This window comes from Cervus canadensis, chromosome 24 (genome assembly GCF_019320065.1).
Source record: "Cervus canadensis isolate Bull #8, Minnesota chromosome 24, ASM1932006v1, whole genome shotgun sequence".
Taxonomy (NCBI): Eukaryota; Metazoa; Chordata; class Mammalia; order Artiodactyla; family Cervidae; genus Cervus; species Cervus canadensis.
This window is the reverse complement of record NC_057409.1, coordinates 1,733,243-1,758,802: the sequence shown is the minus strand read 5'-3', so window position 1 is coordinate 1,758,802 and position 25,560 is coordinate 1,733,243. Positions and strand designations below refer to the sequence as shown.

Here is a 25,560-nt window from a genome sequence, read left to right as displayed (position 1 = left end):
AAATAGCCAACTGCTGGTCTGGAATATAAGCCCCTCCTATCCTGTCTGCCTGTCTGATTCTGGCTCTTTCTATTTTTGGCAGCACTGCGTGGCATGCAGACTCTTAGTTCCCTGATCTAACCTGCAGCCTCTGCAACAGAATCATGGAGTCTTAGCCACTGGACCGCCAGGGAAGTCTCTCTGGCTTATTCTTGATGATTCGGCTCGAAAGCTTTTCCTAGCTGCCCGTCTTTTGCCCTCCTCCACAGCACACCTGTACACATTTATTTATTGAGCCTGAGCTGAAAGGCAAGGTTTGCACTGGGCACTGGGGCTACAGTGTGAGCAAGATGGCATGACTACAGCCTACATGGAGCTTCGTGGTACTGACCCAGGCGGGAGTCCCGGGTTAAACCTCCAGGAGGGCAGGGCTGGGGCCACTTTGTTCAACACTGTTTATCCCCAGCGCAGTGACAAAATACAAAGGCAGGTGAACAATACACAAATGCAAGGCCTTATGCTGACAGTTGTTTTTTCCCACTTGAGCCCCTCCATCATTTTTGAAATGGACCTGGTAGGTGTTTTTAACAGAGAGGTCGGGCAACTTGCCCCAGGACACACAGCAGCTGGCTAATGAGAGCGCTATATTCAAACTCCCAGGTGAGGCCCATTTCAACCATGCCCAGGAGTGAGAACTCAGCCCTGGTTTCCTAACAGAGCCAGGAGGGACGCCATGGGATGCTGGAGTCACGAGTCCAAATGGGGGGTGTGTACACAATCTGACTCTACACTGGGTCGGCGGAGGAGGAGTGGCTGGCTTATTTCCTCTGAGGGAGACAAAATGGAAGAGTTTTGCGTTGGTTTCCTATTACAAGGAAATAAATCACCCAGTATATTAAAAAAAAATCTTCACCTGGCTTTGAACGAACGTTTGGTGTTATTACAACGGGGAAAAAAAAATCCCATTTGCTTTTCATTATAGATCTGGTTATGTTTTGTTTTTTTTTGTCCCCAGAGAGTGAGGATTTCACTGGCAGTGTGATTACAAGAAGGCAAAAAGAGAACAGTGGGCTTTGGAGTCAGACAGTCTTGAGTCCAATCCCGCTGGGCCACTGACTCCCTGAGAGGCTGAGGCCCTGCATTAGTTCCATGAGCCTCCGTCTTCTCCTTTACAAAGTGAGGGTGCCGCCGCCACCTTCCCAGGGCTGTGGAAAAAATGAAACGATGATTCTGCTAATAGTTACTACTCTGTGCCGATCACCTTTATGACAGACTTGGCCCCTGCTCTCAGGGAGCGTGCGTTGTAGTAAGAGGGATTGCAAACAAATAGAAAGTCAAAAGAGAGACAATTTCAAGTGATCATTGCCGTGAAGCAAACAAACCAGACCGTGAGCGGCTGGAGAGGGATCTGGGGATTCCACAAAAGGCCAGAGGAGCCTTCTCTGAAACTCAGATGAAGATGAGCCCAGAGATTTTCATAGTGAGTGAAGTAAGCCAGAGAAAGACAAATGTTGATGTCATATGATATGTTGATATCATATGATATCAATTACGTGTGGAATCTAAAAATATGATACAAGTGAACTTATTTGCAAGACAGAAATAGAGTCACGGATGTAGGAAACAAGTTCATGGTTACCAGGGGTAAGGGGCAGGGAGGGAGAAATTGAAAGGTTAGGATCGATGTGTACACACTGCTCGATATAAAATAGATAACTGATAAGCATCTACTGCATAGCATGGGGCTTCCCTGGAGGCTCAGATGGTAAAGAATCCGCCTGCCAGTGCAGGAGACGTGCGTTTAATCGCTGGGTTGGGAAGATCCCCTGGAGAAGGGAATGGCAACTCACTGCAGTGTTCTTGCCTGGGAAATCCCACGGACAGAGGAGCCTGGTGGGCTACAATCCACGGAGTCACAGAAGAGTCAGACGCAAAACTGAGTGACTAAACAATGATGACTGTGGAGCACAGGGAAGTCTACGCGATGCCCTGTCACGGCCTGCCTGGGAGAAGACGAGAAAGGGTGGGTGTGCGTGTGGGTGATCCGCCTCGCTGTACATCTGAAACTAACACAAGATTGCAAATCAACTAAACTCCAGTAACAACAAAGGAAACAATAACGCAAATCAACTAAACTCCAGTAACAACGAAGAAAAAACAACACACACACACACCCCAAACGGTAAAGCACCAGCTTGGAAACGCGTTTTCCAGGAGGAAGACGTCAGAGCCACTGCAGAGGCCCTGAGATGGGATGAGCTTGTGCTGGGAGCGGAGCAGAGCCAGGCGGCTGATGCGGCTGGCGTGGAGTTAGCACGGTGGAGAGTTGTGGGCTCCGTCGAGAGACCCACCCGGAGCCAGACCACACAGGGGCTTAACGCCTGGTTGGTGCAAGGAGGCTGAACTGTACTCTGGCTGCAAAGGAAAGACTTTGCAGGGTCTTAAGCAGGGGAATTCTCTGACTTGATTGGCCTGTTTTAAAGATCCCTGTGGCTGCTGACGGAGAGGGCCCACGGGGGCAGGAAGACCTTGCCGGAGGCTCCCTAGGCTTGGGGGGATGACAGCAGCGCCCATCAGGACGTGAGGTAGACAGACGCTAGGCCCCCGATCCATTTCCTCTCACATATCCCCGTCATCAGAGGAGTTTTAATGCGCGTCTAAAGGCCAGATGAAGAAAATTCTAAAGGATTTTCAGACCTTGGGCAGCTCTGAATTAAAATGCCTCTTTTGTTCAGTGGGCAAGGCTGTGAAAGGCTGGGGAAGTCCCCTCTCCCCCATCACTTCTGGGCAGCCTGGCAAGAAACTAGGGGATGTGATTAATCCGCCAGAGATCCAATTTCCTCCAAATCACTCATTTCAAAGCCAGAAAATGCAAGAAGGGACTGTCATGGTCATCCAGGCAGCGTCAATGCAGCAACGACATGACGGCAGTGATGGTCAGAATGTGTCCTGAGAGCTTCCCAGGCACTGTGCCAAGTGCCCTACATGTGTTTTCGCCCCCAATCCTCCCAACTTATAGATGAAGACACCGAGGCCATGAGAGGTTAATCGACTGGCCCACAGTCCCATGGTCGGGGAGTGTCAGAGTCAGGCTTGGGAGCCGGTTGTAACCCCAGCCACTCCTCACTGGGGGCGTTTTAGGGCATCCGTCAGCCTCAACCGTCCAGCTTCTCAAGAAGCCCTCCTCCCCTGCAGTGACTCACGGAGTGATGGGCCGGCCAGGGGCGACCGTGGTCTTGGAGTTTCTTGGACCTGATCTCCTTGAAACCTCTCCACATCCGTGAGCCGTGAGACGGCAATCTTCCTGTAACCCAGAGAGGCCGCGGCCACCCAGCTGAGAAGCAGCACAGGCGGGTCTGAGCCAAGGACTGAGCCCAGTCCCTCCACCATCCTGTTCCTTCCAGAGCCCGGACCAGCCACTACCATCCCTGGTGGGTCACCCCCACCTCCCACGGTGCCCGGGGGCACCGCGACTGCCTTTGAGCCTCCAGAAGGTGATCTGGTGGAGGAGGAAAGCGGACAGGGGCTTTTTCTATGTAAGGCGGCCAACTGTCCAGATTTGCTTGGGATGGAGAGGCTCATCAGGGTGTAGAACCTTTGGTTTCTGCGCCTCCAGAGTGGCAAGCAAACCACAAGCTGGTCTTCCTTAGTGGAGACCTTGGATGTGGGACTTACAGAGCTCAAATTAGGAAAGTCCTGGGCAAATAGGGATGAGCTGGTCACCCTATCCGTCACCTGTGGATCAGATTGAGGTTATAGGGTGACAGATCCCATCTGTGTCAAATTAGCACTTTACACTGTCAGAGAAAGTCAGAGATGAAATGCTGTGCCCCCAGTGAGTGGTGAGCTCCCCGTCATGAGAAGCATGCAAGCAACTATTAGACGATGCTTGGAGAAGCGTCCCTGAAAGCCCATCCTCTGTCCCTTACTCGGAGGTGAGGCAGAGGAGCCCTCTCTCCAAGCTCAGCTGGGCTGTTAAGATCTCTTCTCCCCACATTTTACCTCCCCTGGGGCCTGCTGTCCAAGGAGCGTTCCATTCCTGCTTTCCTCCACCGCTCACTGGCCCACTAAGTGAGGCCTGAAAATTACCTGCACGGCCAGGTGAATGTGACAGCAGTCAAAGGGGCAGCTTCGGTGGGGAGAGTGATGCGTGATTTGCAGAAATGCTCCCAGTGCAGCAAATAACACGTGTGGGCCATGAGTGAGCAGAGGCTGACAGCCCCAGTGGCACCGCTTCGGGCTGCTTTTTCCCGTTGAAACCTCTGATAGACACTGAGATGGAGCTGAGATCCTCCTCTCCTGGGGGGCACCGCCTGGGGGGCAGGAAGCCCGTTGTCAGCGAGCCCGGTCTGTTTCTAGGGTGGCTGCCGCCGTCTTCTCCGTGATTATGGTCAGAAACCTGGCCTCTAGTCAGTGGTGGGCGCTGAGCAGCCCGGGGCGGGGGCGCTGGTTCAAGCTCTTTCCTTGGGAAAGAGGGGCTGTGCTTGTGGACCACCTATCTAGAGCCAGCTGTGCGCTCACACGTCTCAATCTGAGTTATGGTCCAAAAGCCGCCCTCTTGCACCCAGCTGCCCCAGAGAGAGGTGGAGGAGATGCCAAGTGTTGGCAGAACCCTGGGGGATGTGGGTCATCCAGGGTGGCTCCCCCCAGTCCTCTGTCCATTCTTCCTAGAATATCTGGAGCTGGAGAAGAGATAATTGAGAGAGACCAAGCCGGCAGGACAGATACCTCCTAATTATCTCTCTTGTTTCAACTGAGGTCTTCAAAGAGCCACTTCCCTGGGAATCGGGGCTGAGGGGACAGAGAGAATGCAGAATCTCTTAATTTTGCTTCCCCGCGGGGCTGGTAATTCAGCCACCAGGAATGCTCCAGGCTCAAAGAGGTGGGAGATGAAGCTGCCAGCAGGCAGCCCCAGTGCAAAGACATCGTCTGGCTCAGCTCAGGAGCGGAGTCCTTGAGGAGGAGATGCTCAAGGGAGGAGCTTCCCGCTGGAAGGAGCGTGGAGGGAGTTCAGAGAACCAGAAGCACGTTTCTGAAGGACTGGACAGCCTTTTGGTGTATGTTGAGGGGAACTGGGCCCCAGAGAGGGGAGAGGACTTGCCAGGGGTCACGCGCAGATGAGTTGTTAAGTCCATGGCTGTCTTGGCCTTCTTGGAAGCTCTGTTCTTCCTCAAAGCTGCCCTGCAGGGCGGTGAAGGCCTGGGGCCATCGATGGAGAGTGCTTGATGTTAGAGTGGGAGAGAGGCATGTCCTCCGACTGGGGGTGTTTCAGCACTTGCCTTCCTGATGGCAGCCAAGACTCCCTGCGTGCGGCTAAGTCGCTTCAGTCGTGTCCAACTCTTTCGCGACCCCATGGACTGTAGCCTGCCAGGCTCCTCTGTCCATGAGTCTCCAGGCAAGAATACTGGGTGGGTGGCCATGCCCTCCTCCAGGGGATCTGCCCGACCCAGGGATCGAACCCGAGTCTTCCGTGGCTCCTGCATTGCAGGCGATCTTTACTGCTGAGCGGTCGGGAAGCCCAGAGACTCCCTGGTCTCGGGAACTGGCAGTCCGATGGTGGAAACAGCTCCAACCTTAATGGAGCTCCCCGTCTGATGGGGAGACAGCTCCCCAAGGAGAGGGGCAGCCTCTGGACTTGGGGAAGCTTCCAGCTGAGAGGGAACCTTCTGCTCAGACCGCTCCTTCGCTGAGACGAACCCGTAATCAACTCTCCCCGTGACCTTGCTGACACTCCTCTTCCTCCTTCTGGAAGTCCTCCCCAAGCATCCCGCCCATGACACAGGATTGTAGCCATGTGCATCTTCCTTCAGCCACTACGGAGGGGCTGACAGTCGCTCCAAAGCCTCAGGGAAATGCCCAAGTGGTCCCGCAGGGCATCCACCTACCCCGGGCCTGTCACCCCATCAGCATCGTGCAGCCTCTCACCCCCAAGTGACATCAGAGCCGCTCAGAGGATGAAGACCCACCCCCCCAATTCCATCAGACCGCCCCTCCACAGCGCTGCTCTGGCCTCGCTCACACCTTAAATAGCTGCACCTTTCACGTCCTGACATGTTTGTTTACAGCCCATTTGCTTCTGGACGAAGAGGCTGGGTGGAGGAGCCGGAGACATCAGGAGCAATCGACCCGCTCAGGAAAAAAGATTGCCCTGAGCTGACAGCGGCAGAGGGTTTTCTGTCCAGAAGGCCCCGGAGCTGCTGCAGAGGAAGGCACGGTCGTGCGTGTTTCAACCCATGGAATCTGCCAGCAGCAGGGCCGAGGGGCACTCCCGCCGTGGGGGCCACGTGGGTGACAAACGATAATCTTCCACCCAGAGAAGCCCGAGGTGCAGTTGTCTGGCTATTTCCGTCGTCCCCACCCTGCAGCCCCCAGAACGGAGGTCAGCTGTAGGTCTGAGGCTCCTGTCCTTCCCCCTGCTTCCAGCCCCGGGAAGAGCTAACTGGCTTTGGTTTCACAAGTTGGCGATAAGGAGTTTCCTCCACTCCGAGCCGTGTGGGAGCGTGACCGCCCTGAGCCGGGCGGGTGCAGAGACAGGCAGGCTGCCGCCGCAGCCCCAGGCCCCCCACCTGAGTGCAGGGGTTCTTCAGGATGGGCCCCAGGTGAGCCCTGCCTTCGGGCCCGTCTCTGCTTCAGCTTCCCTCCCTGGGGACCCAGGAGCACCTGGTACCCCATCCACAGCTCCACAGCACTTACGCCACCTGGGAGCCTCCTACAAACACCAGGAAAGGAGACCTCAATGCTGATGGCTCAGGAACCCGCAGGGAGACAAGCTTTGGGGTGTATTTTAGCATTTTAGAAAGAAATCTGCCCTGCAGGTCAGGAGACCTGGGTCTCAGCGCCGGCTCTGCTACTGAGGCTGGAAGACTCAGGCCGTTCACTCTGACCTCTTCCAGTTCCATTTTCTCAACCAGAAAATGAGCGGACGAGGCAGAGTGACCAGAAAGCAGAGTGATGGTGGGCAAGGGGCCCTTCCTCCACCCCGGGCTGGACACATCCGGACTCGTCAGCTGCAACCCCCTCCTCCTTTCTTCACGTTTTACAAGGGACACAGGGCCTCCTTCTCCAACCCCAACCCCCCGCACTTGCCCTTCAGCCCAGGGCTACCTGTCCCCACAGGGACGGCCGTGCAGAGAGGACGGCAGAGGGACTCCAGAAGACCCTCAGAGAGTGGGCGCTGAGCAGGGGGCCAGGGCAGGGTAGGCAGGAAACTCACAAAGGGCCAAGGAGCTGGAAAATCAGCTGCCCGCCTCCTCCTCCCCCGAGCCTCCAGCCTCTAATCCTGGTCCAGCTGAGAGTTCCCTCTGCCTTCCCGATGGCAGCCAAGCCTCACCTCCTCCAGAGCGCCCACTCAGGCTGACGCTCTTGGCTCAGGTCTCTCCTGTGTCTCTCCAAATCTGCTGGCCCTCAGTGTTCAGGGGTATTCGCTTTCCAATTACATGGGCATCCCACCTTACCCATTAAACGACTCATTCCCATGAGGGTGAGGGCACTGTCTGGGGCAACCAATCGTCAGCCAACCTCCAGACACATACACGGGCACAGCCAAGAAAACAGAGTGTCTAGTTCATCACTCACAGAAAATGTGAGCAAAAGAGTGACGGTCGCAACCTCTGCGGTCAGTCTGCGCTCATCAGTCACGCAGAATCACCACGGCCATAGGTAACTGACACGTACAAGGCTAAAAAGTTGGGCTCCAAGAGCCTGGGATCAGTTCCTGGCTCCACCACACACGGACTGTGTGATCTGGAGCAAGTAACCTGGTCTCTCTGAGCCTCCATCTCTTCATCTATAACATAAGGGTAATGATAGAAGTCACCTCATAGGGAGCTGTGAGGATTGAATGAGATGCTTTGTGTAAAGTGCGCTTAGAACAGAACTGGACACATTGCGAATGGTCAATAAACATTAACTCGATATTGTGTTCCAGAGCTAGCAGAGCCTGCAAGGATCCATTTCTGGGTCATCCTCACCTGCTCACAGGCTGGTAAGAAGAAGCCCCCACCCCCAGTCACTTCTGGCTTCACCATGGTTACACTAAATTACTGAAAACCCTTTCTTCAGCGGTCTCTTCCAAGCTCTTAATCTCTGAGGCTCAGAAGAAAAACCAATTGAAGAAAATGCCCGCGAAAGATTCAGGACCTTGGAAAGAGGCGACTGGCTGGCCTCCGCCTGCTCTTCAGTCCGGGAGCTCCAGGAGGGAGCAGACGAGATGGGGAAATGTCTGCTTGTGCTTTGGGATCCCTGGCTGTGAAGCTGCTGCCAAACACCCGCGTGAAGGGCGGAGACTTCAGGTGGCGGCGCAGCGTGGGGGCAGGCAAACAGGTGGACAGCAGGCAGGGGGAGGCGATCCCTGCCAGCTTCCCGGTGGGCACAGACATCCGCCTGGAAACGGGTGATGATGCAGCACGTGAAAAACGAGCCTCAGCACCACAAAGGAGGGGCGGACGGGGCAAACGGATGCTGAGAGAAAGCATGCGTGGGAGGGTGGGGGCAGGCATGGCAGGGAGGTGTGCCTAAGTGGACAGGCTTGAACTGAGTTTGTGGCCTGTGAGTAAAAGGGCAGCCTATCAACCATGACTTCCCAGGAGTGGAAGCTCGCAGGAGGCACCCAGAGGACACACGGGGTGAGGGTCTGTGCCTGCCGGGGACGCTGGTCCCACAACCCACGTCCAGGACCCTGAAGCCAGATGTGTTCCGGAGCTCAGGCCTCATCCTCCTCCCGAAAAGCTGATGTGCTGCTTGCTCAGTGTATTACATAACCCGCCCAGGGGCCAAGGAGTCACTCCATAATCGCCCACATCAATATTTCTGCAGTGGAACGCCTGGATGGCAACATTAAGTGAGATAAATAGAGACCGTAATCAGCTCCCCTCGGCTCAGACTGGGTTTTGCCACCAAGTCAGTTCAGGTCAGTCCAGTTTGGCCACAACTGGCTCACCAAAACAGCCTTTTAATTTTCCGATCTTTTTGGATTGCTGGGTTGCAGGTAAAGGGTTGTAAACTTGTGTAAAAATAGAGTAAGAGTTATAACACTGTGCCGAATGACCGCTACAATAGCTTCTATGTATGGGGTGCCCATCATGTGGTAGGTGAGTTGGACAATTCACCACAGCCCTTAAACATGGGCATGGCCCTTTCTACTTGGAGGTGAAGGGAGGTTCAGGGGGGTCTAAGCCAACACAATTGCTGAGAGGAAACGAGCATGTAAGAGGCAAATTGCACTCAGAGAAACACCTGAAATAAAATGCCTGGGAATGGAGAGGTTTAATTTAAATCAAATGGCCCATCAGATGAATCTGTCCCCGCTCATCTGCATGTTTCTGTTCATAGAAATCATGAGGGCATGATGGAGCCTTAAAGGCCTCTGGCTCTTTGCTCAGGGTCTGTCACGGTGTCCTCCTGCAAAGGGATGCCGGCCTCCTGATCCCCGCTCTGGGTTCCCTCTATCCACACACTCTCTCCCCATTTCACAGCTGGAGAAACTGAGGCTCAATGCCCAGTGACGTGCCTGAGGGCACAGATTCCCATTCCCATTTGTAGTGTGACAAGAATCACGGGATGATTCTGAGAGTTCCCTGGTGGCCTAGTGGCCAGAAATCTGGGCTTCCAGCGCTGGGGCCCGGGTTCAATCCCGGCCTGGGGAACTGAGATCTAGCAAGCTGCATAGTGAGGCCAAAATGAAAAGAAATCTTGGGATTCGAATGCACCCTATTCAGTATCATTATTAATGGCATGAAACATTTGTTGGGCACGTGCGATATGCCAGGCCTCATTCTGTATGGCTTCTGTGTATTATCTCATTTAAGTGGTGGGGGCTTGGGCTGGAAGCAAGCTTGCAAAAGGTGGTTCATAAATGCTGGGCTTCTTGCTGGTGGGTTTCAACAGGAAGCTTGTAAAGTGGAAGAGGCATCAAAGATTAGAAACCCAACGGGAGACAACAGGAGATAGGAAAGAAGGGACAATCTCCTTATTCAGAGGGAGGGAGGGGAATGTAGGTTGCTGGGGATTTAAGATAATGAGCAAGGAAAACAATTACTTTATTTAAATGAATTGAAAAATATCTGGCTTCACTCTGTAAGAGGAAGCAGTTAAGGGGTTTTATTTTATTTTGGCCCTAATAATATTACAATCTCCAGGCTGGTTATTATCTGTCACTTCCCGGGGAAGATTGAAAAGAAAATAGTTTTATCCCAGGCAATTGTAACCCGTTCCATTTGATGAGTTGTTGTTCCCACTTAGAAATTACATGCACCAGTATCAGGTGACCTGGCCCGGCTGGGTGGCTTTGTTTAACTGGTTACAGAAAAGAGGGAAGAAGAGAAAATTTTCCAGTCTTTTCACCAGAACTTCCCAAAATGCAATTTATGTGAGTCCTGCGGGGATGGGCAGGCAGAGAAAGACACACATTCCCAGGTTGCTCGGGGCCCTTGGTGGGCTTGGAATCTGCATTTTTTTACAAACTCCCTGGGGTTTTCTGGCTGCCTCTTTTGAGAAGCCTGCTCTACATTCTACCTAAGCCCGCTGGGCTGGGGATGTGTATGGTTCTGAGATGAAAGAGTTGGTCGCTCAGTTGGGTCTGACTCTTTGGAACTGTAGCCTGCCAGGCTCCTCTGTTCATGGACTTCTCCAGGCCAGAATACTGGAGTGGGTAACCAGGGGCTCTTCCTGACCCAGGGATCGAACCCTGGTCTCCCGCACTGCAGGCAGATTCTTTACCACCTGAGTCACCAGGGGTTCTGGTAGACTCCTACAAAATACAGACTCAGAAGCCGTCTGGGCAGGAAAGATCTCAGAGATAAACTGATAACTCACATCACGGTAGAAACCAGACTTCCTACAGCTACCAAGAGGCAGAGTTGGGCCCAGAACCTAGATGCTCGGTCCAGAACTGGTTCCCTTATACCACGATGCCGAGTAGATGTCAGGGGGAGTGTAAGGCCCCGATCTCTTCCTTCTCACCTCACCCATGTTCATGAGTGAAGATAAAAGAAAGCTGAGATAGCACAAGCTCTCCTGGGCATTAAAGGTCACCCCCAAGGTTGGCTCTGAGCCCCAGCCCACAGGAGATGTCAGGACCCCAGCCTCACCATCAACTAGAGAAGCCTCAGTGTGATATGGCTGCCCCATCCTACCTGCCCCTCTTACTTCCTCCAGTGGCCTCCGTTCCTGGTCATCAGTCTCTACTGGATCCTTCTCTCTGCACTGCCTTCCCCACTCCCAATTCAAAGGTCTGGAGTCCATGCTAGAGCCGACAAGAGCTCCATATTGGAGCTTTCTCATAAATCTACCCTCCCCAGATTGATGGTTGGATGGCATCATTGACTTGATGGACATGAGTTTGAGCAAGCTCTGGGGGTTGGTGATGGACAGGGAAGCCTGGCGTGCTACAGTCCATGGGATCGCGAAGAGTTGGACATGACTGAGCGACTGACCTGGACTGAGATGCCATGAACTTTACCAGGCACTTTCTCTTTAATCCTTACTATTAGGAGGTGGGTGCAGATCTTTGCATTTCACAGATGAAGAAACTGAGGTTCCGAGTGGTCCCACAGAGAATCACAGAGATGCCCAAAAGGACAATCAAGATGCAAACTCGAGTTGGCTTGGCCCCAGATTACCCAGACTTTGCAGTAAACCAAGCTTTCCTTCATAAACCAGCCTAAGCCATGTGTCCCAGCCTCAGGGGATCTGGCAGACACCCAATCCAAGGTCAAGCTTTTTTCTTTTGCTGTTTTACTTACACATCCAAAGGCTCAGCTGCAAGACTTGTTTCCTTTCTTTCAATATTTACTAGTGTTTTACCTGGTTTCAGAAGGGCCCCATCAGAGACGAGGGGAAAGGGAGGGAGGAAGGAGCTGGGCCTGGCTCCTCCGACCATGGGGCTCAGGTGAGCACTCAGGCCTGGGCACATCTTGGGATTCAGTGGCAGAAGGCTGCCCGGGAACCCAGATTCACGGGAAGGGAGAGGTGGGAGCTACTGAACACTCGTTAGGTGCCGAGCTCTGTAACAGGAACCTGACGTTGTCTCGCAAAGTCACGTGACTGGAAGTATCTTCCCATCTTATAGATGGGGAAATTGAGTCTCAACGGGGTGAAACAAGTTTCTGAGGTCACCCAGCTGGCCTGTGTGAAGGCCAGGGCTCTAGTGTAGGTCTGAGCGGCTTCCCGGTGTAACACCTCCAACCCCAGGAAGGGTCCTATCCTGACACACTTTTACACTGGGGTCTTCATTTTACACATTTTACACATGGGGAAACTGAGACCAAACGAGCTCAAGCTTAAATTTTGTTCTTGTTCAGTGGCTCAGTCGAGTCTGACTCTTTGCAGCCCCATGGACTGCAGCACGCCAGGCTCCCCTGTCCTTCACTGTCTCCCGGAGTTTGCTCAAACTCACATCCAGTGAGTAGAAGATGTCATCCCAATTTTGTGCTTATGACAAAAATCAAGACTAGAACCCAGGTTTCCAGGCTCCCAGTCCAGTGCTCTTTCTAGCCCCCTTCCCAGCTTTGCCAACTGCCAAGGTCCAGGTTACCGGAACCTCGCCCTTAGAAGTTGTGAAATGCCTTCTTCTGCCTCTGAGGCATTCTGCTCCTTAGACAGCCTGGGCAGAGAAGTGGAGAGAAACCATTTTATTTCTCAAACATCCCCTGGAAAACATTTTGGAGAGAGCAAAGCCCAGTGAAGGAGGGAAGTCCCTTCCCTCTATCCCTTCCATCTTTGCCTGTGTCTCTTTAGGTGCGGGGGTCACCTTAGGAAGCCAGAGCCTTCAGCAATGTCCAGGAATGCGGCTGTCCTGGGGGACTGGAGCAGACCAACCGAGGCTGCTAAATAACTCTCGGTTCTTGGGTTTCACAGGGGCGGCTGACCGGATGATTCACACATTGTATAAATAGAACCCAGCAGCCTGGAGGCCGCCAGGAGCTTAAGGGAGTGCCGTTCACTTGTGAGTGAGCACAGACTGCAGGGGTGGGGCTGGGGCATCCTGGCCCAGGGGCTCCTCAGAAGACCCCCAGCGGGAAGGCTCACGGTGGGGAGGGAGGCTCCCGTGTCCTGGCACCCGTCCTGGCCCTGGGCAGAGAGAAGCAGCTGGAGAGGAAGGAGACGCTCTCCCTCTCGACGCGCCTTTCGTCCCCTTTTCTGCACAGGTCTGTGGTCTGTGCCCCGTGCCCCCAGCCTGTGACGTGGGGACGGACACACCGCAGGCGCTCAGCGGAAAGGCTGCAGGACGAGGGCTCCTGCCGCACGGCGGGTGGCACGCGCGTGTGGGCTGGAATGGAGCTCCGTGCGCTGGGCGCCATAGCAACTGCAGTCAGGGGCTTTACTTCCGGTGCCCTCCGCGACTTGACGTATGATCTCTCCCACCTTCCGCTGTCCCGACCCTCACTTGGGGAAGATGCCTGTCCTGGCCATAGTCCTTCATGGGAAAATAATTAGATGACAGACGGAACTATGCTTCGTATAAACAAAGTGTAATGCATTGTCATTACAAGCAGCTTTCCCATGCCTTTTCTCTACTGACACTATTAGGAAGTCCTCTCTTAGGTCTAATTTTCGTCCTGCCTGTTGTGGTTTGGTAAAGATTTATGTATTCCAGGAAACTTAAGCCAGCACACCCAAAACTGAGATGGCACCACTGGTCAAAAGAAATACGGAGATAAAAAATAAAGTGCACGTCTTCTTTAAAAAATAACTTCCTCCACTTCCAACGGCTGTTCAGAGTAAAGAGTATAATTTGCTTGACTGCCCTGGCCCATCAGCTTATCACTGAGGGCCTAGCAACTCCAAGAGGGGAGGATTACGCAAATGGAAATCAGCTTTCAAGAAAGTGGGCTAATCCAAAATTATCAAAAGGGCCGAATTTGAGAGAAAAGGGAAAGCAACTGAGATGCGTGAGCCACAGAGACAGTGAGCCGGTGGCCGGTGTGTGGTATGGAGTAAAGAGGGCTTGCTGGCACCTGCGACAGGGCTGGCAGAAAGGTGGCCTGGTCTCCATGTCCCAGATCCTCAGAGAGGCGAGGAGAGGCAATAGGCCAGTGGACAGAGAAACTCTTTATTAAATCACTTGCTGCTGGAATGGCCCCTTCTCATTCTCAGAAATCTGGCCAAACGCCCAGAGGTAGGTTTGGTATCAGGAGACTTGAAGCTTTCCCACTGAGCTTTCCACATGGAGGCAAATTCAAATCCACCACGTAGCACATACTGTGGATTTACAAGGCCAGACTGGGGCCTTTCCCTCCCCCTTGGGAAATACCCAAGAGCACAGGCCACCTCCAAGATGGTGTCTGATCAAAGACACCCGTCAAGGAAACATGGGGGCCAGCAGCACCACGGACAGCTCCCCTTCGGCCCTGGGGACCAGGCTACTGGGGTGGCCTGGGACTGCGACTCAGCGACCCAGCCTTAGGCCTGCTTTCGGGAAACTGGAAACCTATTGCCCTCTGAGCCCTTGGGGGCCCCAGCAGTGAAGGCAGACAATTAAACTGGCAATTCAGATGCACTTTGACAAATACCATGCTTTAGAGGAGTGGAGGGGAGCAATGGAACTCAGAGCAGAGGCATCTGATTCAGATTTAGGAGCAAAGATTTCCAAGCTGAAGGATGAGTCAGAATAACCCTAGTGAGAGAGGAGAGTGAATCTTGCTGGGGGAGAGAAACCAGCATAGGCAATGGACCCCAGGGAAGTGAGGGTGTGGCTTATTCGGATGAGTTGGAAGACTTGTTTGTGTGGCCAGAGAGTCAGGTGGGAGCCTCTGGGTGAGGGTTGTTGAAAAATGAGGCGGAGAGGTGGGCAGGGCCCAGATCCTGTAGAGCGTGGAACAGAGTAAAACTCCATTCTGAGGCCAAGAGCTGGTTGCTTCAGGATTTTATGTAGTGAAACGACTTGATTATATTTGCATCGTGAATATTTTCTCTAGCTTCAAGATGGAGGCTGCCTTGGGGCCAGGCAAACCCACACCACTGGGCAGGTCAGGAGGTGAAAGTCATCCTGAAATAGGGTGATGATGAAGGGGGCTAACAGATGGGGGCCTCAGGGTGCAGAGCAGTGGACACGTTTGAGAGAGACTTAAGAAATGGAATTGGCAGGACTCAGACGGATACTGGTTGGGGGCGGGGAGTGAGGAGGAGGGAAGGCTTAAGGATGACTCTTGACATATAAAAAGCTGGGAAGAAGAAAAGGAAGAGAGGGTGGAATGAAGAGGAATTACAGAAAAAGGACGAGGGAGGGACTAAGAACAGAGACAGACAGCATCACAGAAATGAGGGCGAGGGGTGCGGGGGAGGGGAGGCCCAAGAAGGAGAGGAACACAGTAGGACGCTCAGGGTGAGGAAGTCAAGTCTGCATCCTGTCACCCGTGTGTCCCACCAGGGCGTCAGCGTCTGTCCATAGTCACAGACTTGCTGCAGGACCGCACGGGACTGTGGGCAGTGTTGGATGGATGAGGACATCCTCATGAGCCTAGGAGGGACCCAGGTGGGCGGACCCGGAGCGAACAGCCAGTGAAGTGAGAGGAGGGTTTGGCTCCTCACTGCTAATGTTCCTGAGGGAGGCTCAGCCCCTTCCCCTAAGCCTCCGTCTCTCACCCTGTAATTCAGATGCTGGATCATTTCTCCACCCACTTCTCTACAGTGGAAGGGGTTGGAGGCTGGAAGAATGGGTCTGGGCTGGGCCAGGCCTGTCACTTGTCCTGAGATTAGTATATTTCACTTTATGGATTCAGAGCATCTATCATTTGACAAAGCCTAAAAAGAGAGGGGTTGGATAAACTAACTTTTCCATTTTCTAGAAAATTTCAGCCTACAGTACTGAGTGCCCAGCGTAAGGAGGACAAGGTCACTGGCTCAAAATAAGTGCTGGATGAATGTGTGGGTGGATGAATGTGTGGGCAAATGGATGGACAGATAAATGGATGGATAGGTGGATGGATGATGGGTGGATGAATGGATGGATGGATGGTGGATAGATGGATGAATGGATGGATGGATGGTGGACAGATGGATGAATGGATGGATGGATGGATGGGTGGGTGGATGAATGAGTGGGTGGATGAATGTGTGGGCCAATGGATGGATAGATAAATGGATGGATAGGTGGAGGATGGGTGGATGGATGGTCAGATATATAGATGAATAGAGATATGGGTGAATATTTGAATGGGTGTATGTATGTATATATATATGGATGGATGGATGGATAGATAGGTGGATGGATGGATGAATAGGTGGATGGGTGTATGTATGTATGTATGTATGGATGGATGGATGGTGGATAGATGGACGGATGGATGGATGGGTGGGTGGATGAATGAGTGAGTGGATGAATGTGTGGGCCAATGGATGGATAGATAAATGGATGGATAGGTGGATGGATGGGTGGGTGGATGAACGTGTGGGCCAATGGATGGATAGATAAATGGATGGATAGGTGGATGGATGGGTGGATGGATGGTCAGATGGATAGATGAATAGAGATATGGATGAATATTTGAATGGGTGTATGTATGTATATATATATATATATATATATATGTATGTATGTATGGATGGATAGGTGGATGGATGGATGAATAGGTGGATGGGTGTATGTATGTATGGATGGATGAATGGATTGATGGACAGATAAACACCTGAATGATCACCATGCTCTTATCGGCTTTAGCTTAGACAAAGCATCTTTGAAGGTTTCAGAAATGGTACAGAGCCGCCAGCCTCGGGCAATCTATGTCCAGGAGTAGTGTAGACAACAGTCTATTTTGTGGTTGATGAGAAATTCTAAGACAATCAGCTACATCCTGAGAAGGCCACCTGACGTTGATTCCATTGGCAGTAACAGTTTCCAAGAGTGCCTGTTAGAACAGAAGGGAAGAAGAGCGCTGATAAGAGGAACCAAGGCCTAGGCCAGGTCAGTTTAAGTGGTAAGTCTAGATCTGGTGAGTGGGAAGACAGATGGAGGAATGAATGGATACATGTCCTTGGGTGGCTCAGAAAGAGGGATCTGGGGAACTGAGAACATCAAGCAAAGACGGACTCTGTCTGCTTCACAGCCCCTGTTCTCCTAATCCCTCCACATCGCTTCCTCCACTTTTTGGCCTGGGGCATAAAAGGCAGAAGTGCTGAGATCATCTCCCAGGGTCTAGCATCTTTTAGAAGCGTGAATTGGGCCGAAACACCTAAGCCTCAGTTTCTATATCTACATAATGGTAGCAACAAAAGGAACTGTGTCATAGAATTGGAAAAATGTATCATTTATAAAATGCTTAGCACAATCCTGGAACATAGAAAGTGCCCTAAAATATTATTTATTAGCTCCCATGAACCCTGATTTGCTTCTTCAGGGCCCCTTGCCCACAATGCCCTCTATTTTCTCTCCACTTTCCAGTGACTTTATTCATCTTTCACAGTCCAGCTTAAAGTCCGCCTCTTTCAGGAAGCCACCTCTGATCAATTTCACTCCATTGCTCTGCAAGGTCCTAAGGGTGGGGAAAAAGTCAAGGAGTCCTTTGGCTTTTCCCCGGAGCCTTCAAGGTGGGAGGTGCCTAGTTACTGTAGATGGTTGTCGCTGTCAAAGGAAGCTGAGAAGGCTGCCCCAGAAACTTCATTGCCTGCACCTCCTCCCCGTGTCTCTTCTTCCAGATAAAATGCTAGTAATAAAGTCATGTTGAACTGGCCTGTCCCCTTAATTGGTGATTTGGCAAAGGACAGATTCCCTGCTAAGCATTAAAAGGCTTTAAAATTCTCTTTATTGAACTACCTCTGAGCGCCTGTGCTGAATTCTAGGTACTGGCAGGATTCAGCCTGGAGTTTCCCTGGGCAGGACCACAGGGAGATGAAGGACCCCCCTGAAACTTCTAAGAGGCAGATGGGATGTAGCCAGAAGCCTGGGGTCTGGCCCAGTCCTCAAGGGTGTGAGTGTCCTCTCTCCCTTCCCCTCCAGATTTGACCCAAGGCAAACAACAGGAGCCTGTTTAAGGACATTTGGCTACCAGGAAATAGAGCAGCCCCTCAGGGGACTCGGGTTTCCTGTGGCCCCTTTGATCTCTGGGCACGGTGGACCTTACGTGGTGGATGAAGATGCTTCTTGGGGAAGGGAGAAGTATTCGTTATCAAGGAGTGGAGTGACGTCCTGAACATGTCCCAATCCTAGAAAAGTCTCGACAAGATGATGCAGAGTCAGCACCCAGGGTCAAGGGCACGAGAAGGTTAGGTAGAGCAGGTGTGGCAATCCTTCCCAGCAATTCTTCCCATTGATTGAGCACCTCCTAGATGCCAAACTCTAGACTTAGGACTCCTTATCTATATTACATCACTGAGTCCTAATAACAACACGAAGAGGCCAGTGACATGAGCCCCCTTTTCTAAGAAAGGAAGTCTAAAGTTCAGAGAGCTTACGTATTAATAACTAACTCAAGGTGTAACGGCAAGTAAGTGGCAGAGGAGGGATTAGAACCCATGGTCTTCTTCACAACCCATCCACCGCTGCTCAGGAGCTTGGAGGCAGAAAAGAGAGTGGCAGCAGCCTTGGGGTAGGAAGCCCCAACCCACCCCTCCTCCCTTCCTCCACTTCTGCTTAGATCTCACCAGATATGGCCCAGAGAGGAACTGTGCCCTAGGCCTTTCCCCAGCTGCCTGTCCTCTTGGACTTGCTGGGGAAGGAGAAATCCAGGAGCCGCTTGATGGCGTGGAGAGGCCTGTGGGGTCCTAGTGGCTACCTCGGCAGCTGGGGCAAGTCCACGGCCTCCTCTGGGCCACTCTCTCCACCTGATAAATACAGAGGTAGTCCTGGACATCTCTAAAAGCCATTCCAGGGCTAAAGCTCCAGGGTCTTATGACCATGTCTTTTCAAAGCATTGGTTAGACAGTATCTCAGCCTACTGACCTTAGGGAATCAGAGAAAAGGCCACCTGGGGACTTTGACTTCATCCTGTGAAGGAAAATTTAAATGTTTTCATTGCAAGGGATTATAATGACCGGTCCCATCACTTTATGGCAAATAGATGGGGAAACGATGGAAACAGTGACTGACTGTATTTTCTTGGGCTCCAAATCACTGCAGATGATGACTGCAGCCATGAAATCAAGATGCTTGCTCCTTGGAAGAAAAGCTATGACAAACCTAGACAACATATTAAAAAGCAGAGACATTACTTTGCCCACAAAGGTCCATCTAGTCAAGCTACAGTTTTTCCAGTAGTCATGTATGGATGTGAGAGTTGGACCGTAAAGAAGGCTGAAGGTTGAAGAATTGATGTTTTTGAGCTGCGGTGTTGGAGAAGACTCTTGAGAGTTTCTTGAACTGCAGAGAGATCCAACCAGTCAATTCTAAAGGAAATCAGTCCTAAATAATCATTGGAAGGACTGATGCTGAAGCTGAAGTTCCAATACTTTGGCCACCTGATGCAAAGAGCCAACTCAATAGAAAAGGCCCTGATGCTGGGAAAGATCAAAGGCAGGAGGAGAGGGGATGGCAGAGGATGAGATGGTTGGATGGTATCACTGACTTGATGGACATGAGTTTGAGCAAGCTCCAAGAGATGGTGAAGGACACAGGGAAGCCTGGCGTGCTGCAGTCTATGGGGTTGCAAAGAGTCGGACACGACTGAGCAACTGAGCAACCACAACAATTTAGTAGAGGCCTCCTGGCCCCGCACAGGACCAGACGTGTCAGAGTTACAGTATCTGCCCAGTTCTCCGCACCCACCACTGCTCTGTATGCCTGAGCTGCCACCGTGCCTCCTCCGGAAGGCTGCAAGAGCCTCCTAACCCTTCTCTCCCCTTGACTCTGGTCCTTAGAAGAGACAGTGCTGGGTGGTCACCAAATCTCCGTGTTATCCTCTTCCAGGGCAACTGGTCAGACTACATTTCCCAGCCTCCCTTGCAGTTGCAGCCATGTGGCAGAGTTCTGGCCAAAAGAATATGAGCAGAAATCCCCTAAGCGACTCCACGGGCCCTTCAAAAAGCTCCCCTTTTGGCGGTAACCGTGCAGAATGAGAGGGCAGAGCCACAAGGGGAGAGAAGCCTGGGTTCCCGAGCCACCTCGTGGAGGAGAGCTGCCCTGCAGACGGACCACCCAGATTCAACTTTTGTGAACAAGAAACAACCTTTGTTGCATCAAGCCACTGAAGTTGGGGGTTATTTTGTTAATGCAGCACAACCCAGGCTCCCCTGACTCACACACGCTCCTGCAGTCCACTTTCTGTACGGCAGCTGGAGAACCATTTCCAGAACATAAATTTGAATGATCTTTGAACCGTATCACTCCCCACTTAAAACTCCCCACTAAGTCCCACAGTACACGATGAATAAGAACCGTAAGGCCCCGTGTGACGCATGCCTGTCTCCTCTCTGCTCCCCGCCCCCCCACGGCGTTCCAGGCACACATCTGATCTCGACGGTGTCACCGAGCGCAGCCTTCCACGGACACTTGTCCCGCCCGCAGTGTTCCTCCTCACGGTCATTGCCTGACTCCTCCCGGCCGTCCAGAGCTGTGTCACTGTCATTTCCTAAAGGCACCTTTCTGGCCGGCCACCCTAAGAAGCCCCAGGTACCCTCTCTCCTGTTATCCGGATTGTTACCTGCCCCACACTTATCACCATCTGATACTTTCTAGCTAATTAATGAATGAATGGTCTTTCTCCCCAGCCCACTAGAGCAAGGAGATAGTTTGCCTTATTCACCGCTATCTTCCGGCGTCTAGAATAGTTCCTGGCGGACAGTAGACACTTGGTTAGCGCTCGTGGACCAGGAGCATTAATGTTTATAGCTCCGCGAGGTGGGACTCAGCACAAAAGGAAACTGAGGCCCAGTGAGGTCAAAACCAGTCAATGACCGCGCTCAGCCTGGCTCTGTCTGACTCCACACACATCCTCTTTCTCCTCTATAATTTTCGCCTCTTTTGAAGATATTTTAATTACATAGGGCTTATGATCCAACACGGAGGAGACAGCTATTCTGTCTTCAGTAATTTCTCTTAATTCAGCCCTTGCCCTAGGGGGTTCCCGGTCAGATGGGGAAGACGCGGTCCTTTTCTTCTGAAAGAACACACAGGCTGAGGCTGAAGACAGAGTCCCAGCATCTGAGTGGATCCCAGGGGCATTTACAAAGCAGCGTTTAGAGGCGTGTCAGCGGTCCGAGCGCCTGCGAATTCACCAGGAGAGGGAGAGAGGGAGGGAATGAGAGAGATGGAAAGACAGAGAGGCAGAGGCAGGGAGGTGTGAGCGGGGGCATCCGCACCTCCTCCCCGGTGAGAGAGGGACAGCCCCGTGGACCGGCGGGCAGGGGAAGCGGATGCTGTCGCGGCTTGTCCGGACGGCAGGAAGTGAGTCTGAGGACACATCGAGGGGAGACAGTGGGGACCCGGGGCCTGGGCTGCAGCTTCTGACTACTGCCGACTCCTGCACCAGTGGGCTTCCGTTGCTGCATCAAGGACCCCAAGCTCGCCCCGTGAGCCAGTGGGGGGTGTGGGGGGCGGCCAGACCTGGGATGAGAGCAAGTCCCGGCAGCCTTTACTTCTAAGGCTGGAGCTTCTTCTCTGGCCATTTCTCTTACTTCAATCAAAGAGATTTACAGTCCAGGGTCAGGAGAGACGCTGCTAGCATGGAGCTGGGCTGGGGTTCTGCAGGGGCGAGCTGCCCAGCCACGCCCTCCAAGCTCAGAGAGGCTGCCCAGGAGCTGCCCCGCCAGGACACTTGGCATCTCCCCTCACCTGTTCCATCTGGTGAAATGATGCCGCCACCCAGGCCTCAGCCCACCTGGATGCCACCTCCTCTCTGAAGTCCCTTCATCTCCCCCACGCAGTGTCTTACTCACCCGGCTGGGGCTCCAGCAAGCCCCCGGCCCCCACCCATCCCCTGCACCCCGACCCCGCTGCCATTGCCCACCCTCAGCTGCCATCACGGCTCTCCTGGATCCATGCGGCAGCCGCCAGCTAGGAGCCCCCGACCGGCCCTGCGGGCCCCCCACCTCCACCCAGCATCCCCTCATTATCCTCACAGCCGCCAGTGACCAGCCAGCTGTCCCCAACCTTTCTTGGTACTGGGGGCCGATTTCATGAAAGACAGTATCTCCACTGACCCGGGGTGGTGTGGGCTGGGGGAAAGGTTTCAAGAGGATGCAAGCACAGTACAGTTGTCATGCGCTTCACTTCTAATCCAGAGCTGCCGCTGACCCGACAGGAGGTACCGATCTGTGGCCCGGAGCTTGGAGACCCCTGACGCTGGACGGTGCCTGCCGCTCCTCTGCATGAAAAGGGGCTCCCCTCTTTGCCCTCAGGGTTAAGTTCAAGCATCTTATCAAGATGAAGACCTGATCTGGCCCCACTCACCCCTCCAGTTGCTTTTTGCGTCTTCACCTCTTTCCGTCTAGACCCCAGCTGGATGGCCCACTTTAATTTTTGGGCTTGCCATCTCTCTCCCCTTTCAGGGGGCCTGCACAGGCTTTTGGCTAAGTTTATCTCATTCTTCAACTCTTAGCTCATACCTTCCTTCTTTGGGAAGCCAGCCCTGACCATTCAAGTCTGGGTTGTGTGTGCATACTACATAACCCCTCTATCACCCGACAAACGGTTCTGATCTATGCCGGCTGCATTCCCCAATGGGATGGAAGCTCCTTAGGGGCAGGGAGAACCTGGCTTGTTCAATGCTGTCCTTTCAGCACCTACCACAGAGCCCGGAGCCTCAGGTGTCCAAGAAATACCTGTTAAGTAAATAAATGATGGGTGTTGGATGAACGAATGATTTTCCCCCAGGGCACCTTGCCCCAGAGAACTCACCATGTGGCGTCATCAGACCTTGTCTAACCTACACCTGTGTCTTAGGGACCGTGGTCTAGAGCTTCCCCAGGGGCTCAGCAGTAAAGAATCCCCCAGCGATGCAGGAGACGTGGGTTTGATCCCTGGGTCAGGAAGATCCCCTGCAGAAGGAAATGGCTACCTGATCCAGTATTCTTGCGTGGGAAATCCCATGGACAGTTTTTGTCCATGGGGTCGCGAAAGGTTAGACACAACTTAGCGACTAAACAACGAGGACCAGGGTGGGCAAAAGCAAGATACTCGGTCACTTCTCAAGGCCCCACGAGGGAGGCTCTCTGTCCACTCTGGTAGGTAACATTTTCGCAGCCCCGTCCCCTCTAACGGTCTAGAAATTCAAAACTGCGAGTCATCCTGGTCTAATGGAAAATCCCGGCGTTGTTTCTCCACAGAAGCATCTATAAGTCAGGCTGCACAATTTGACAGTGCCACAGAGGCTGGCCTCTGACCGCCTGCCCTGAGCCCCGCCCACACTGTGCGAAGTTTTGAGACTTACAGAGGGGTTAATCTGACTTCTTGAAATGAATCGCAGTGTCTCCCTTCAAAGTCCAGTCAGCCAGCAAGGGCCAGCTCCCACTGTGTGCCCAGCCCCGGGGCGGGGGGCGGGAGGGAGCGTGGGAGGGACAGAGGCAGGGGGGCGGCCCAGACTCAGCTGCGGGAAATCGGCAATCCCAACCAGCTGGCAGCCCCTTTGGCGTGTTCTGTGGGCACCTCTCTCCAGGGCTAGGAAAGCATCCTCCGTGCCCTGTAGAAACCTCTGTCTATGCCTGGCTTTTCCATTTGAGTGTTCACTCCTTTTTGCTCACGCTCTATGGGCAGACTGTGAATGCATGGGAGGAGAGGCTTGGGGAGGCCGCTGATAATTCGAAGTACTCACTAAATAGGAGTGTAGACACTGACGCCAAACCGCCACGGTTAGAATCCCACCTCTTTAATTTACCAGCGGTATGATCTTGAGCAAGCTCTTCCCTCTCTGTGCCTCAGTCTCCTCATCTGTAAAATGGGGCCAAGGAGAGTACTTTCCTATAGGGTTGCTGTGAGGATTAAAGGAGCCAATGTGAGCTGCTTAGACGGTGTCTGGTCTAAAACCAGTGCTCAGTAAACATTCGCTTCTATTATATTGTGATTGATATTACTTGCCAGGCACTGTGGTGAGCACTTGCCAGAATATTCTCATTTTATCTTCATAGTCCCTCGGGGCAGGGGAGGGTATTACTCCCTTCATTTTCCAGGTAAGGGGACAGAGGCTTTGGAGGCCTGTGACCTGCCAGCCCCACCGCGGGCTGCTCCTGGTTGAGGCTCGCTGGCCGGAGCTCCAGGGTGGCTGCGGGAACTCACCCCTTGTTCCCATCCCTAGAGGCCCCGCTCTGCCAAATGCTCTGGAAACACACTCAAAGGACATGCCCTCCTTCCCCCCACCAGACAGGGCAGAGACAGGCCGCAGGGGGCACTGTGGGGGCCGGTCCCAGGTGGGGCTTTGATGGCCCCGAGGAGGAAGAATATACACCTGCTGCTCCAGCCCCCAGACAGGTCAGAGCCCCTGTCTTGACTCTGGAAGCCTAACAGAGCGGCCCCACCCTTGGGTCATCTAGGCTGGCAGCCCCTGTGAAATGGAAGATACACATTGACTGACCATCTCAGGAGAACGAGAATACAGCTAGCATGGGGCTCTGGGGTCAGAAAGACCTGAGTTCGAGTTCCAGCCCTGCACTTGTGGGAAATCCTATATCCGAGCCTCAGTTTCCCTGTCTGTGCAATGGGGCTGCTTATAGCTCCTGCTTCGGGTGGTACACGGACAACTCCTAGCTTAAAGCCTGGCATGACATAAATCACCAGGAGGGATTCGTTGTCTCCTGCTTGAACCCCAAGCAGCTTCCAAATAGCCTCAGCAGCTGATGAATTTCCCCAAGTCTTTTGAGAACCTGGGGTGGAGGGGCTGAGCCCAGGGCTGCCTGGGACCCCAGGAGGCTCTCCAGCCTGGGGCTTGTGTGGGCAGCACAGCCCTTCGGAGCCACCAGGCCAGGCTAAACAGGCCACCACACACCCACACAGTGGTTTGGTGTGAATGAACACGAGGCATCCCACGCACGGGGCCGGGGGATCAGCGCCCATGCTGTGTCGGTTCCCTTTGCCTTCTCAGGCAGGCGTGACTTCAGGGACATCACAGCAAGACACCAGCTGCCATCTTTGCGGGAAGCCGGAGGCGAGGAGACCACGGAGGCTGAGCTGCAGGCTGCAGTCCGAAGCTCCAGAAGGATAATTAAGCTGACTGGTGTTGGATGGAGGGAGATTACAAGGCACAAGTTCCCAGGGATGTGAGAGGCTGGCAAAGGGAGTGCGCCTGTCTGTCCAGGGATGAGAAGGGGTAATGAGCTCAGAAACACCAAGAGTAGGACGACAGGCAGGAGATGTGGGGCCCGAGGCGGCAGGAGTGCTGGCCAAAGCAGAGACTGCTGGGGACCGAGGTGCAGTCTCTCAGAGACGCTCATTCGGGGAGCAAGACAGCATCACCCACAGGTTCAGGGGTCGAGTCTGGGAGCACAGCCAGCTGCAACCCTATCCTCAGCTCCTCAGGGCTGCTTGGGAGAAAAATGAACTGAGATATTAGCACCTTTTTAGTTCAAGCAAGTTCCAGATTCAAAGGCAGAAAGAGGGACAGAGAGCTGAACAGTTCAAGGCCAGGTTTCAGAGTCAGGGCATCTATCTTCCCTTCCCTGCAAGAAATGATGCTTTTTTGCAGGGAGGTCTGGTTGCAAGGTTCTGGTTCCCCTTGGGGTGCA

At 53.1% G+C, this 25,560-nt stretch overlaps 1 protein-coding gene across 1 annotated transcript in view; it reads right to left on the bottom strand.

The window, feature by feature from the left end:
* Nucleotides 1–25,560, bottom strand: part of IGSF21 (immunoglobin superfamily member 21) — a 270,374-nt gene that overhangs the window by 101,362 nt on the left and 143,452 nt on the right. The gene's annotated exons all lie outside the window — the stretch shown is intronic.